Source organism: Jaculus jaculus, chromosome X, assembly GCF_020740685.1.
Source record: "Jaculus jaculus isolate mJacJac1 chromosome X, mJacJac1.mat.Y.cur, whole genome shotgun sequence".
In the NCBI taxonomy this organism is placed as follows: domain Eukaryota; kingdom Metazoa; phylum Chordata; class Mammalia; order Rodentia; family Dipodidae; genus Jaculus; species Jaculus jaculus.
In genome coordinates this window covers 122,306,538-122,318,644 of record NC_059125.1, presented here as the reverse complement: position 1 = coordinate 122,318,644, position 12,107 = coordinate 122,306,538, and positions in this window count along the sequence as shown.

Below are 12,107 nucleotides of genomic sequence, written 5' to 3'. Positions count from 1 at the left end.
TTAAGACCAGATGTAGATTACAATTCCATTTTATTTAAAATTAGAAAAGGAAAGAAGTAAAATATAAATGTAATGATATATACAAAATTTTTAGCAGCGTATTTCTTTAAGGAACTATGAAATAGTGCGTTCTGAAAATAAAGTTCTTATGCTTATGAAGTACTGTAAAAGTTTACACAATAACATGTGATTCTTTAAATAACAAAAGGGAAAGTCAATGAAGACTTTTTTTTTTGCAAACCCTAGTTGATATGGGGAACAAGAAGAGAGGGAAGAGATGATATAAAGTGGTAAAAACAGCAAGAAGATGAAATAAGCTAAAGAATAAAGCAATCATTTTTATATAATATGGAAGTTCATAGAGGCAATTGCTGAAACAATTGATACAGCAGTCTGCTGCAGGATTTCTTTCCAAGGGAATAGAACAGTTCAATGTTTTGTTTCTTAAATTGATCATGGAGCTCTTTTTTCCTATGACTATCTGACAGAATTGTGATTTTTCTGTTCCTCTCTTCCTAACTCCTGAAACAAATCAATTTTGGACAAACATTGTGAGATTTACATAAGCATAGCCTCAGAGTGGCTGTCAATGACATAAATATTGCTGATGTTAATTTCAAGCCGATTTTGATATTCATCTTCCTAAAACATTTCTGTTAAGTATAACTATTAATTATAGTTTACTTTTTAATTAAAAATTAAAGGGACACCTATTCCCATATTACTAACTCTAATTGTCAAGTGTGGAAGGTTTTTTTTTTTTGTTGTTGTTTGTTTAGTTTTTGTTTTGTTTTGTTTTGTTTTTTTACTGTGGAATAGACCAACACTCACTGCTTTAAATCTATTCCATATACAAGGTTCTGAAGTTATAATGATGCCAGTCCTAATCTATATCAATAGAACTTCTGACAAACATGGTTTTTTAAATTATTTTTCTGCATGTGTGGTCTGCATGCATGTATGTATGTTTGCTAAATGGTGTGCACACATTTGTGCTTGTGTGTGGAGACAGGAGAACCACAGGAATTATTCCCAGGAATACCATCCACGTCTTTTGAAATAGAGTCTCTCAATGACCTGGAGTTTAGCAATCAGGCTAGACTGGCTGGCCAGTCAGATCCAAGTATCATCAGATATCTGTTTTTCCAGTGTTGGGATTATAGGCATGTGATGACATATCACACATATGTATTGTTACTGGGGTTTAAATTCAGGTCTTTATGATTACAGTAAAAGCAAAATGTTGAGCTATCTTCTTAACTCTAGAATTCTATTTGATCACTTGGAAGGGACAGGGAGAAATTTGCTATGTAGAATGGAAAGAGAAATTAGTAAATCAAACTTTACAAAGGCATACTGAGTCTGTACCAAGAGAAATGGAGGGAATATACTTCATAAATCATTCTATTCTTAATATTAGGAACAAAACAGTTTTAGTACACTGCACCATATTTGGTGAGTATGCCTCACTAGTACTGAATGACAATGAGACTTATTTAATCCAGATATTTTTACTTAGAAAAGGCTAATGGCCATACATGACATTACAAATATTTATTCTTAGATATGTAAATCTGAATGGAAATGAGTTATTCAATATTGCTCATTTGTCTTGCTTTTCACTAGATTTTGTAGGGCAATTAAATTAGGATTTTGACACATATTATAATATCTGGTTGATATAACTGTAAGTACATAAATCTATACACTGAGAAAGGATCAATTAAACCAGTGATTTAGACAAATTTGGACAAAGTCACAAGTGGAATGAGTCACATTATCCCTTCATATCCTCCATCTAATTCATCTAGGAGTTAGACTCTCATAACCTCAGGATACAATAATATTCTGGAAAACAAAATAAATTTTGTCAGTAAAATACATAACATGTTAGAAACAATCATCTTTTCAAAAGAAGTCTTCTACAAGCTAAGAGGCAAGGATATCATAATAGGTTCAGAACCTTCTTATGAGAAGGAACATTAGATAAAGATAAATACATATTTGTCCATCCACATCTCAAAAGAATAATCATCTGTTGCCATATGTATATACATGAGAGCTTTGTAGTATTCCATCTTCACCTGCAAAGGGAATTTATTATTATTCCTATTTATTGGGGTATCTATCTTTGTGTGAGTGCTCCCATATATAAACATATACATCCATACAGGAATAAACTATCTTCAATGTAAGGAGCTCAGGGTGATGTCTTATTAATATCTTGAATCTTCTTTGTATTATTTTATAACTCTCTATGGATGAATCACCCAGTCTGAAAATGAAAAACACAAGTCAAACTAATGGCTGTAGTCACCCACAGCATCTGTTATTGTTGTTATATTTTTCCAATTTACTAGGCTGAATATTGAGTAATGAATGATAACTTGGCAATATTATTATTTGAGAATATTTAAGCATTAAAAACTGTAAAATCAAAAGTTGTGTAACCAACAACTCTGAAGTTTACCTCAATATTATGAGTTGCTAATCAGAGAGCAAAAATTAATTTGGCATTGTAAATGTTACTCATCCAGTTATAAGGTGTGCATTGTGCCTTACACACGACTTTTAAGAAATCAGGTAGGGGAAGTGACTACTTTTCAAAACATTCACTGCCAATTATATTCCTTTTCCTAAAGTCACTTCTATTTATTGATTGATTGATTGATTGATTGATTGATTTCAGTCAGAGGAAGAGAGAGTGAGAATGGGCAAGCCCGGGCTTCTAGCGACTGCAATGGAACTCCAGACACATGTGCATCTGGCTTAAGGGGACCTGGAGAATTGAACCTTGGTCCTTATGCATTGCAGGCATGCTCCTTAACTGCTAAGCCATCTCTCCAGCCCAAAGTCACTTCTTTTTTGACAATCCTGGAATATAATTTATTAATTTACTCCAAGAAATGAAATTACCCAGTTCCTAGAATCCTTAGGTGGACTGGAGAGTATATTCTCTTTCAGGAAGGACAGACTACTGGGAAAAGATATTGATACACGATTCCTAACATGTGTTGTTTGTGCATAAGTAAGAGAATATGAAAGCAAGTAAAGTCACTTGTTATTAAAGAAAATAAAAGAGTCAATCAGTTTGATAATTTGGTTATTTCTGATTTAGTATGTCATAAATGGCCAAAATAGGTTAATGAATGACAAAACAGTATTCATCTACAAAGGCTATTCAACATCATCTGGTCTAATTCTAAGTTTAAAGGATGACAATGTTCTACAGTATTCATTGAAATTAGTTTCCTAGGGGAAGTTAGTACTTAAAATAACAAAATGTGTTTGTAGTGTGGCAAAGACTCTACCTTCTAAAATGAACTTTTTTCTTAGTTTTACTATTTATAAATGAGAAAATAAGATCATGGATGAGGTGAGAGTCCCATTTCAATTGTATAAATTCCTTTGTCACATCCCCAGAAGCAAACTTTCACTAGTATTACTGCAGCACATAGAGTATCTATTAAGTTCAAATTTTATAATGTTATTCCTTTACATTTACTTGGGATACACTTATGTACTATTTAATGCTTGGTCTTCCACAATTACTAAATACTTTCTTAAGATTTTCTTATATATTCCTCAGGGTGGTCCAAGTTTGACAAATAGCTATTTTGTCAAGAATAGTCAAGCAATTTGCCCCAAGTATAGAAGTATTAAGATGCAGATATATATCTAAAGTCAATTCATACATGCATATGTCTCCATCAATAATATATCAAATGATTCATTGTTATCTTGCATGTAACCATTTGCATAAGTGTTATGCTGAGTTTATACAGCCAACTTACACTTATTATCATTATTTATTTGAGGTCCACTCATAATAGTAAGTGGGGGCATCAGTTTATTTCATCTGAATCACTTCTTAATTTCCTGTGAAACTCAGGTGTTGCCCATGAAATAGTGTGGATAGCAAATGACTTTAAGAATTGATTAGGCTTTGAGGGCTCACCTCTTATAATTAGTATTAAGGTTATTATAAAAAGATGTTTAATGTAGTATTTAGCTTGCTTGCCTCTCCAGTTTTCACCATATAAAAATGTATAATCCATCTTTCCTGGATTCTGCAGCAGCAAGGTGCCACAATGAAGAGAACAGTCCTTAGCAAACAAGCTAATATGCAAGAGCCTTTATTTTGGATTTTCTAGCCTCAAGACTTGAAACAAAACATTTTCTTTATGAACTACTTAATATTTAGTATGCTATATATTAACACAAATAGACTATAACAGCATTTTGTAAACATATTATTAGGTTTTTATTTTAAAAAAGGAACAAAATTGTGATGTATACACATGGAAAATATTTTGAGAAGCACACCTTTTCACTGTTCTGGAGTTTTGAAAATGTGAAAATCAGTTTTTTTTTTTTTCTGAGAGGCTCTATTGAATTTTTAATTTAATTCATGATACCACAAAGACTCAACATTTGCTATTATTCTGGAATTCTTCTGACCTTCAGGATCTGTGTATCCTGAAATATACATTTTCTGCCAAGAAAATAAATAATAAGATGTTGCAGCAATTGAATATTTTAGATATTGTTAAAACTCCAAATAAAAAAATAAATAAACTATCTGGGGGGGGGCAGATTTAATCAGGTGAGTTTCTATAATGAAACCAATTGTTGAGACATTGATTTAAATTTAAATTTTCATCCCTTGCATTATTGCTGGTGAAATGAGCAAATCTTCTAGTGGCTAAATTGTTAAAGGACATACTTGTTCTCGCCCAGTTTCCAATACTTCCCCTGAAGTGTGTTAAATCTCCTTCCTCAACTATGATGATTATTAAGAGGCTTTATCATGTACTGGAAACCCTATGTGCTGTGAGTGTATGAGTTTAGCATAGTTTAGTATCCAGAAAATAGCATTCTGCAGCCGCTCTTTTATTCATCAAATTCTTACATTCTTTCTGCCCTCACTTTGATAACTTTGCTTTTGGATTTCTGTGATCACCTCTACCCTAAGTACAAAGACACTGTATTCCAGGCAGTAGTAGAGATCTATGGGGAAACAAATAGTAATTTTGAAGGTAGTTTAACGTGCTGTTCAATTATCATAACAACAGTATCAAATATCTGTGGAACCCAGTAGAGCCCATGAGGCATAAAAGCAAAGAGAGGTAATACTTCGGAGGAAATATGCAAGAACTGATAGTGATGGAGGATGAGGAATGATTAACCAAAACTAAGGACATGTGAATGAGACATAAGGAAATTTATTGCTTGCTAAGCCAACTTAAAATATAAATTAAAAAAAAAATGTTGCGCTGGAAAGATGGCATAGCTGTTAAGGTGCTTGCCTGCAAAGACAAAGGACTCAGTTTTGATTCAACAGAATTCACATAAGCCTGATGCACAAGGAGGTATATGTGCCTGGAGTTTATTTGCAGCATCTAGAGGCCCTGATGTACCTCTTTCTTTCTTTCTTTCTTTCTTTCTTACTTTCTTTCTTTCTTTCTTTCTTTCTATCTATCTATCTATCTATCTATCTATCTATCTATCTATCTATCTATCTATCTATCTATCTACCTACCTATCTGTCTAATCTCTCTCTCTCTCTCTCAAATAATAAAAATAAAAATAAATAAAAAAGTGTGCTCTACATTGATTAATAAATCTACTTCTAGAAACCACAATGTATTACTGGAAAATCTCAGGGGAAGGGTGAGATACCACTCAATGAGTTATTTTCCAGGAAATCCATGAAAGCTTCTAGTGTAATACTGGCTATTGCCATTGTACCTGGTGTCTAGCAAAATTAGAAAAGAAAAAAGGCCCCATTGCTAAAGGCAGCACAGGCTTTGGTTGTGTGCAGTAATAAAATTAACCTGGAAGTAATTGATTTTTTAAAGGAACCATGAAAATATTTCAATGTACAACTGTGTAAACAAAGAAAAATAGTAACCTAAGGAATTAAATAGAATTTTTTAACAAAGGAAAAAATATATATAAAGAAACAAATTAAAATATCTAACCTGAGAAATACAAGATTGAAGCAAATTCCTTAATTGATGAGTTCAACAGCACAAATTGACAGGACAAAGGAACTACTCAATGAACTTAAAATCATAAAAATAAAATTTACAACTTTGGAAGAAATTAAGGAATAGACATGTAATCTCTCAGAAGCCTGTGAATATAAGAGAAAAGATAAAGATCATGTAAGTAGAGTCCACGTGAAAGTATATTAACAATGCATTTCATGGAAAAAAGAGAAAATATATTTAGTTTTGCCTTAGTTGGATTTTCCTATGCTAGATAAATATTAATAAATACATATCAAGATGCATCATGCTTAAATTCTAAAAATTAAGACCTTAAAAATTACTGGAGGGCTGGAGAGATGGCTTAGCGGTTAAGCACTTGCCTGTGAAGCCTAAGGACCCCGGTTTGAGGCTCGGTTCCCCAGGTCCCACGTTAGCCAGATGCACAAGGGGGCGCACGTGTCTGGAGTTCTTTTGCAGTGGCTGGAAGCCCTGGCACGCCCATTCTCTCTCTCTCCCTCTATCTGTCTTTCTCTCTGTGTCTGTTGCTCTCAAATAAAAAAAAAAAAGAACAAATATTAAAAAAAAGAAAATTACTGGAATTCCTAGCTCAAGCAATAAAACAGGAGAATAAAATTTAAAAAATAGAAACAGATATTACCTTATACTATTCCAAATATATTTAGAAGAAATACATTATGATAATTATACAGTAAAAATGAAAAAGAGTCATACGGTTTGTATATTTCATCCACATGTACCGAAATGCAGTCATGATTGTACATTCTGTCCCTTTGAAAACATTACTCAAAATTACTTTGATGAATTAAAAGAAGTAAAATTAGGGCTGGAGAGATGGCTTAGCGGTTAAGCGCTTGCCTGTGAAGCCTAAGGACCCCGGTTCGAGGCTCGGTTCCCCAGGTCCCACGTTAGCCAGATGCACAAGGGGGTGCACTTGTCTGGAGTTCGTTTGCAGAGGCTGGAAGCCCTGGCGCGCCCATTCTCTCCCTCTATCTGTCTTTCTCTCTGTGTCTGTCGCTCTCAAATAAGTAAATAAAAAATATTAAAACAACAACAACAACAAAAAGTTTAAAAAAAATAAAAAAAGAAGTAAACTTATAAATCTATCACGATTTAATGATTGTAATACAACAATTCAAGCAGAGGATAGCAGAAGAGATGTACAGAACCAAATCTATACTACCTAAAAATTCATTTTAAGTATAACAGATTAAATAAAAAGTATCATAAAATGTATGATGTGCAAATACCACTCAATGAAAAGGAAGCATAAGCTTATTAATATTAAATAGAGTTCACTAAAGAATAGCACTAATGAAAGAGACACTGAAATAAAACACTTAGTCACTCCAAGATGCATGGCAATTTGAAATATATGTGAACTAGGAGAAACTGTAGAATCAACAGTTCATAGAATTGGAAGATGAAACTGACAAATTGACCGTTATTCTTGGATATTTATTACCCTCTCTTTGTAATTCATAGAATATATAAAATCTAAAATAAGCTAATGAATTGAACTCAAAAATGGTATTGATCAACAGAATGTGATTTACATTTATGGAACAAGAGTGTATATTCATTGAAATATTCAATATAATTACTCAGTATATACCAATTCTTGGGACAGATAAGAAAACTTAACAAATATATGTATTTTAAAACTAAGTATATAAATACAATAAAACAAAGTAAACATCAATAATATAATATTAATAGATACATCTCCAAACTCTGCAAAATAAGCAGCAAGCATTTCCTTAGTGTAACAGCCAAAGTCTAAGTTCAAAGATGAAATAAAATATACATTGAAGAAAAAGAACAGACAAAATTTTATAACTTATAAGCAATACAACTGTTTCCATTAGAAATGAAATTCAAATAAGCTCTCACCAATAATCTAGGGAAAAACACATAAAAGTATGTCAAAACAAAGTGAAAGGAAGAAGAGGCATTGGAATTTAAGACAGGAAAGCAATGATAAAATCAAGAAAAAGGAATATGTCTTTTTCAAAAGGTGGATATAATTATTCTATGTGAAGGCATAATAAGGAAAAACTGAATATGTCTGTTGTAGTTCAATTCTTGTTGCAGGGACAAAGCATTTGATCAAAAGCCACTGATCAAAGAAAGTCATTTATTTTGGCTAACAGTCTCAAGAAGCTACACGATGTCAGGGGAAACATTGCATAAGCAGCAACTGAACGTCTCCTCTGCCACATCAAGTTGAAATCAGCAGCAAGACAGTAAGTCAAGTTCTGGCAAAGGTGAGCTGGCTATAAGACCCCAAGCCCATTCCCAACAACATACCACTTCCAGCAAGCCTCCACCACCCAAATTGTCATCAGCTTGGGAATAAGCAGTCAAAACACATGAGCTTATGGGGAGTACATCTTATTCAAGCCATCACATATATGAACATATATATATATTAATATTTTTGGTTTATTTTTTTATTTGAGAGTGACAGAGAGAGAGAAGGATGCAAAGAGAGAGAGAGAGAGAGAGAGAGAGAGAGAGAGAGAGAGAGAGAGAGAGAGAGAAAGGGAGAAAGAATGGGAGCGCCAGGGCCTCCAGCCACTGCAAACAAACTCCAGATGTGTGAGCCCCCTTGTGCATCTGACTATCGTGGGTCTTGCAGAATCAAGCCTTGAACCGGGGTCCTTAGGCTTCACAGGCAAGCACTTAACCACTAAGCAATCTCTCCAGCCCCAGAAAACACATATATTTCTCAGTTAACTTTAATTATTGGCAATTATACCATTCTCCACAAAACATAGACATTTAATTCCTCTGAAGAAATTTTCCAAATATTTAAGGAAAAATAGACATCAATTCTGAATTCATTTTATGAACATAAAATTATACTAGTACAAAAACTAATCAGAGTACTGAAAAATAAGAATCATAGACAAATTCTCCCATAAATGTAAATATAAACACATTCAACAAATATTAGCAAAGGCAATTAATTTTTTTCACATGGATCAAAGTGTACATATATAGCCTGCACTTTTTCTGGTTCTCCTAAGATCATAAATAATATAAGGTTATCCACTGTCTGAATTTTCATTGAACATATTACTGAGAATTGTATGCAGTGCAATGAAACAAAAAATGAAAATAAATGTAATATAAATGATAAAAAATTGTCCATAAAGACATAATTGTTTATGTATAGAACTCAAAGAAATTCGCAAAATATATTCCTTATAGAATGCATGCATAAGTATACCAACATTCTAGTATATAAGCATAAGATGCAAAAGTCCATTACATTTTTAGTAATGAAGATGTCAATAGCAAAATTAAACATCAACTATCTTTATATTATATAGAAGTTGAACACTTAGCATCAAATATAGTAAAACCAATGTATAATTTGCATATCATAAGTTTCTCAGTAGTGAAAGCAATCATAGATGGAGAGACATACTATTTTAAGGTGTACTACATTCTAAAACCATTATTGATTATTAATAGATTATCCAATTTCTTTCAAATTCACCATGTCTGCCACCATTCTTAGCCTCTTATAATCACACTTTTAGTATCTAGTAATTGAGGCAAAAATATTTAGCTTCCATATATTAATGATAAAACACATTGTCTAACAATGCATTGCTTATTTCAATTAATATAAAGTCTCCCAATTTCTCTATTTTATGGCAAATGACAGGAATTTCATCTTTTATGGTTGAATAATATCCCACTGTATGTAAGTACCTCATTTCCTTAATGCATCCATTCATTGATGAATGTTTCCATTGGTTCTATATCATGCTTATTATGAATAATGTTACAATGAACATAAAAGTGAAAACATCTCTTTAATGTTTTAATTTCTTTATAGCATATACACAAAAGGGAGATAGTTCAAAATTGTATCAATTCTTATTGATTTTTGAGGAACAGTGATGCTATTCCTCATACTATAATTGTAATTCAAACACAACAACATATAAGTTGCTTTTCTCTCAATCCTTTTTAGTACTTGTTATTTAATTTAATTTATATTCCACTGATTGCTAGTAATTTTCAGCAATTTTTTCTTATATTAGTAAGTCACTTTGTAAATGTCTGTAAAAATAATTTGCCCATTTTCCTTTGCATTATTGAATTTTGTGTGGTCGTTCCTTTTTTTTTTCAATTTTTTTATAGGTTAAAACTAATCTCTTGACCACTGTGCAAAAATTGTAAACTTTACTCCATTCTGTAGGTTTCTTTGCATACAATTTATTATTTATTTAATTTGCCAAACCTACTGGTTACACAAATTCACATTTGTCCATTTTTATTTCTATGCCCTATGCCTTTGAGGTCATATCAAACGTGTGTGTGTGTGTGTGTGTGTGTGTGTGTGTGTGTGTGTGTGTGTGTGTGTGTATCATTGCCTATAATGATATGGTGAAATGTTCCCTGTGTTTTTCTTCTAGTGTTTTCATATTTTCAGGTCTTACACTAAAATATTTTATTCATATAAAGTTGATGCTTGTATATTGTGGGAGATAAGAGTACAGGATTTTATATTTTTAAATTAATATTTATTGAGGGAAATAGAGCTAAGGAAAGGCACCCAAGTTGCTAGAGATCCCACCTGGAAAGCCAGGTAAAAAAAAGCTCAGAAAGTAAAGAGAAAATAAAGTTCAAGGAACTCTTGCCATGTGGGGATCTGGAGGGGATAAAGGAGCCCATGTGGAGAGTAAGACCTAGAGTCCCTCCCTGCTGGCAACCCAGGCCCAGGAGAGGGAAAAAATTCACCCACAGCTAGAAGTTCCCAAGTAGTCAGAGCTATGTTTTTATTTATTTATTTATTTGCATGTAAATATGGGAGAAGGAGGGATAGAGAAATAGAACACACACACTAGGGTCTTTAGCAGCTGCAAATGAGCTCCAGATGGATAGGTCACTTTGTGCATCTGTCTTTATATGTGTATTGGGAAAGCAAACCTAGGTGGTTAGTCTTTGCTGGCAAGTGCCTTAACCACTGGGCAATCTTCCAGCCCAAGAGTGCTGTTTTATCTGTCTGTATATGAAAATTTAGTTTCTCTAGCACCATTTATTGAGTGTCTTTTCTCACTGTATATCACTAGCATCATTTCAAACAAAGGAGTAGGTTTTTAGATGTGTATGCATTTATTTCTAATGCTCTACTATGTTTTATTAGTCTAAGGTCAATTTTATGCCCATATCATGCTGACTTTCATAATTACTAGGTATATATTTTGAGAACAGGTAATGATGATTCTAGCTTTATTCATTTTGTTCAATATTACCTTTTCTGTTCAGGGATTTTATGATTCTACATGAATGATTGCTGCTTTTTGTTACTGTGCTATTGATAGTTGATGAATAAATGACCGGTATGTTGATAGGTAGATCATTAAATAGATACATGGACACACAGATACATAGATACATAGATAGATGATAGATAGACAAACGCAGAGATATAGACACCAATCAGGCTGCCATTTGTGTTCAACTTTTGTAAGAGTTATTCTAATGATATCAGTTCTGAAGATGAGTCAAGGGCTTTACATTTTTCATGTCTTTAATTTGTTTCATCAAGAATTTGCAATTTTCATTTTAAATATCATTAATTATTTGGTTCAATTTATACCTAGGAAATTCTCCTTTGTCTTCTTTGTAAGAATTGGAAATGGGATGGTCTTCTTGATTTATTTTTGTTCTACATGTGTTTGAGTTATGTAGAGACATGCTTGGACATGTGTTTTTTTTGTGTGTGTGGGTCCAAGTGTGCATGTTTTTTCAACCTTCACTATGTCCTACAACAATACAGGGTCAGAATCAGTTGATCAGCTTTACTAGTCTTTTGGTAAAGTCCTTAGTTTTGTTTTTGTTTCATCATACATGGAATGAACAGGGATGATTTCGCTCATTCCTTTTCTACTTGGATTCCTTTGTTTATTTCTGTTGGTAAATTGCTCTAAGATTGCCAATATTATACAAATAAGAGTATTTAAAATAGACATCCTAGACTTGATCCAGATTGTGCATGAAAATGTTCAGCTTTTCTCTAAATTATGTCTTCTGCACATGTACTTTATAGTTCTTTTATTATACTGAATT